The sequence below is a fragment of the Corvus cornix genome, chromosome 4 (assembly GCF_000738735.6).
Source record: "Corvus cornix cornix isolate S_Up_H32 chromosome 4, ASM73873v5, whole genome shotgun sequence".
Taxonomy (NCBI): Eukaryota; Metazoa; Chordata; class Aves; order Passeriformes; family Corvidae; genus Corvus; species Corvus cornix.
Window position 1 is genome coordinate 67,963,816 of NC_046334.1, and position 4,705 is coordinate 67,968,520.

Here is a 4,705-nt window from a genome sequence, read left to right on the forward strand (position 1 = left end):
ACTAGAAGGAACTTACATGAGTGTAAATGTCATTTCCACACAGAGGGAATGTAATTTATCCCCATTTGAGCATCATTCACCCTCCTGAAGAATGCCCAAGCTTGGCTCTGCTCCGTGTTCGCTTTGACTCCCTCCACTGTTTTGGAGTTGAGGCGCTAGCCCTGTGTCCTCCAGCGTAACTCTTTGTGGTGACCCTCAGGTGGTGGGGTGAGGTGTGGGTTCTGCCACCCTCTGAACCAGCCTGGGAGGGAAATGGCCCAGCTCAGCTCAGCTATTTACTTTAATTAGATATAAAATCAGCACCCCTTGAAGGGTCCGAGGGCAGGTTAAGCATCAGTCCTGACCTGATTTGTCACTGTTATTGCAAACGTGGATCAACCACACGGTGAGACCTTTGCTTTGTCAATAAATCCCAGACACAATGGACTACAGGAAAGGGGAAATGATCCGAGGAGCCAGGCCAGACAGGGAGACAGCTTCTGCCAATTGCCTGGATCAGGCCTACAGCTTTTATTTCACAAATGTGCGATCTTTAGCTCCTTTTACTTGTCCGCGGGCAGTCTCGTAGACACCACCTGAAGTATACGAGAGCCTGGCTGATTATGGGTCTGCTCCAAAGCCCTCTGAAGTCAGTGGGAGTCTTTCCCCTGACTTCACTGTGTTTGGGGCAGGCCCTGGATGACTATCCCTCAGGTTAGACAGTTTAATCATCCATTCAGCAGTACACAAAGCAGATCACATACACTTTTAGCCTGCATTGTATGGTGTTATGAAACGAGAAGATTATTTGATATGATTCAGAGATAGCTCAGGTATAAGGTAAAAAAAAAAAAAATAACACCTTTGATGTTTTGCATTGCACTTCAGTTATTCCTTGAGGGGCAAATTCTCGTCACCTTACCCAGGTGAATATTGTGCTCAGTAATTTGGTCAAAAACATTCCATCAACCTTCTTTTTAATAGAAAATGTTGAGGGAGGGGAGCAGGGGCAGAAATTCTGCTTGATGGAGATTTCTGCCAAACAGGACAAAAAAGGAAAGGTAAATCCATGTTTTCCTTCTTTTAACAATCAGGAAAAAAAAAGAATTTGGACGAAAAATTAGTTTTGAAGGGATTCTCTAACAGGGCAATGAAACTAGTCTTTTTTCTCCTCAAAAGCAATGGAGAAATAAAAATTTCCCAACAATTGCAATCTCCATCTATTTCTAACTGAGGTGTTAGACATCCATGGACTACCAGCCAGGCCTGATCCTCATCTTGACTCTCTTTGGTCAAGCTACAAAATGAGTCTTTGTCCCTCTTATTTTGTGTGCTGTCAGAACAAGACAGACAGGACCAGCTTCCATTTTTGAGCTGGGCAGTGTTTAGGTACCTCACACTCAAGGTCAGGTGAGATCTGCAGGGCTTCTAGGTCCTTATCTCAAGAAGTTTGACAAAGATTTTTTTATCTCTAGAAATACAGACAGGGCAAGGGCAGGATGCCCGTATTTTCTTAGAACACTGCTGTATCATTTAAACTATTCCTAAAAATTTCTGGGGAAAATCACTCTTAATCAGCACTAAAAAACCAAAAAATGTATATACATATATATGCAGTAAAGCCTTCTCTACAGGCACAACACACTGTGGCCAAATTCCATGGACTTGGTGAATGACAGGGCAAATCAAAGCTTCCTCCTTCAGAGGAGAAGCAAACCACAATCCATGGCCAGTGGCAGTAATTGAAGCCCCACTTCTAAAGGAGTTGGCGGGCGATGAAACCCAGCGCGGATGGCTGTGTTCTGCCTCTGGAATCCCCTCCCACCGCCCCACAACGCTGGTGCTGCTGGGGGCGGGGGGTTTAACTTTACTGGCACAAGAGTTCCCTTTGTTGATGGGAGCTGGGTCTCCTCTAGGGGACTGGGCTGATCCAGCTGTACTGGCAGAGCCTTTGTACTGCCGAGCAGCTCAAGTGCAGACCTGCAGTGGGTGCTTGCCCGAACCTTTGCTGGCAGGTCGATAAGGCCAGCACTGAGCAGAGTTAAACGACCCCGTGCTGGAGAAGTGCCACACGTAGGAGCCAGCAAGCATCTCTGTTACTGATCCAACCCATCTCTTGAAATGCCTCTGGACTGCGCTTCTTTTCAAGCAGGGAATGCCTTTTTTAGGAGTTGCGTGTGCTGGGAGTGTTGCAGAGGTACCAGGCAGCTGTGCTTGTGGTCATCAGCACAACCATGGTTTCACACTGAGTACCACAACTGGGGTGGAACCTCTCCGGATGCCTAAAAAGAGCGGAGAAAATAAGCAAAGATGAGACTTCTTGCAGTGCTTAACTGTAGTGACCAGCAGCCGGGATCTGTGGGCTACCAGCTAACCCGCATGAAATCACTGCTCCCCTAGAGCCAGAAGTTCTGTGAAGGACACATTTTACCCAGTGATCCCCGTGGCTGCCAGGGCAGAGAGGATGGACGCCTGAAGTTTGGGCCTTTCTCCGAAGGAATGACAATTCTTGGCTGACTTCCTTGGGAGTGGGCTATGCCCCGGGCTTCTGGGCCATCACCTGACCCGGGCTGGGAAGAAGCTCATTGTCATGGAGAACTGCCCAACTCAGGCATGGTCTTGGCATTTATAGGGGAGTGGAGACTCTCAGGGTGGGACAGCAGGCTAATTGCCTTTGTCTTCCCCCACCTTCAATCGGGGAATCTCAGTAAATCCCTAAACCCATGACAAAAGCCCTGCTGCTTTTAAGTGCCTCTCATTAAACACAATCCTCTTGCCCTCCCTCTCCCAAGATTTGCTAAAAAGAAGTCTCTTTTAATGGCAAAAGGAAACCTAAAAGGCTGCCATTAGCTCATTCACTCGTCTCCTCTGCCGATGGGTGTCTATTTGCTGAAATCTCCTCTCAAGTGTCTCTTTACCTTGAGCACATCGGGGGTGGCTCCTCTGCAGGAGGGGCCACAGTTAAGGATGTGCTTTCCCTGGAAGAAGCACAGTTTGGTGCTAATGGCTGGACAGGTGCACTGGGGACAGTCAGACCTGCCAAAGCCTCCCTCGAGCCCACCACCATCACTCCGGACAGGGGCTGGAGCACTGGAGTGGGTGAATCCTTCTCTGACTCTGCTCTGGCAGGTTCTGGCTATGCCCCTGCCAACCGATGTGGCACAAGGTCTGTTGAGCCATGGGATATGGCTGAGGACATACTGCCAGGTGCAGGCCACCCAACAACACGAATCTGCCAGATTTGGGATCCTCAGGAGAAAATGTTTACGGGTACTGTGCAGAAACATACGGCTGATGGAGGTGGCAACATGAATTTGCCATTGATTCTGGATCCTCAGACATTTAGGTGTAATGCCTGCAGAAACACAGCTGATGGAAGTGACTGAGGGTAAATACTGAAATAAATCTAGGCGGAAGAACATGAGCTGAACACACACAAGCATCCTGCATTGGCCCAATGCTTGCTAAGGTCTGAGAGCAGGCTGGCAGAGTGGAGAAGGGGTGCACTGGTCGCTTAGATACACAAGTATGCAGTTCCTGGATTACTTAGGGACAGGATCTTTATCTTTCAAAGGTGTTGGGAATCCCTCCATTGCTCTTAGATCAAACTGGTGGGACTGAACTCGAGCAGGACAAGGCTGACTACCCTGTCCTTTTCCTAGTGGTAGTCTGCCCTTTCCCTCCCATTATCACTGCCACTGCATCACCTGAGATGGAATTAAAATCAGGACGAATTACCCCTAAAGCCAGGAAGATGGTATCTGTGCTGGGAAGGAGTGAGGGGGAGAGGGGTGAGGCAGGACTTGCCAGCCACCCACTGGTCTCAGCGATTGCACAAAGGGCGGTTGGCCAGTGCTGGGGCAAGTACTTGGTCCCGATCCCAAGCACATGGAAGTCATCTGATGTTTCGTCATGGCTTCATTATATTTTGGATCAGGCCAGCGGTTTGTCTTGCATCACTGCCCTGTATGTTCTGCAGGTAGCCAGTGCGGAGGCGCTGCCAACTATTTTGTGTTCTGAATAGCCTGCAGGGATGGCCTTAAATCACGGCAGATGCCTGTATGTTAAACAGCTGCAATTTCATGCTTAACTTCATTATTGATGCTACATTCCTCATGAAGACACTTACATTTATGCTCTAACCGCACACGGCCCCGGACAAACAGCTCGTGAACACGGCAGGAATGAGGGGTTGATTGTTTAGCATAATGGCTACTGGAGGACGGATTCTCCTTTCCCAGCAGCAGGAAATCAGGAAGGGTTCTCAGAAGCGCTGCCTGGCCCTCTAGCTGACTGGTCCCACCTCTTCACTGGCCCACAGTGTAAGCAGGTGCAATCCCATTAGCCAAACTGATTTGCAAAACGGACTGAGCCTCCTGCTAGCTGGCACCGTGCTGAAACCAGTCCCGCCTCTTTTACTGTTGCAAGTTTTTATTTTTTTTACCAAATCAGGCTGAAAAAGGACAGTTGTAATTCAGACCGTTGAGAAAAACAAACAAACAAAAACGCAAGAGTACCCACACTGCACAGTGAGACTCCAAGAAACTGCAAACCAGCTCAGATGAGTCTCCTTTTGGTGCAGAGCAGGGTTTTTTTCCATCCTACTGCGCAGATAAAATTGTTCGTAAATTTTTACACCTTTTACCCCAAACGATGTGAAAGAAAAACCTGTCTCCCACAGGGTTTTAAAATACCTCAAACATACTGATGAACAACCAGGCCAATA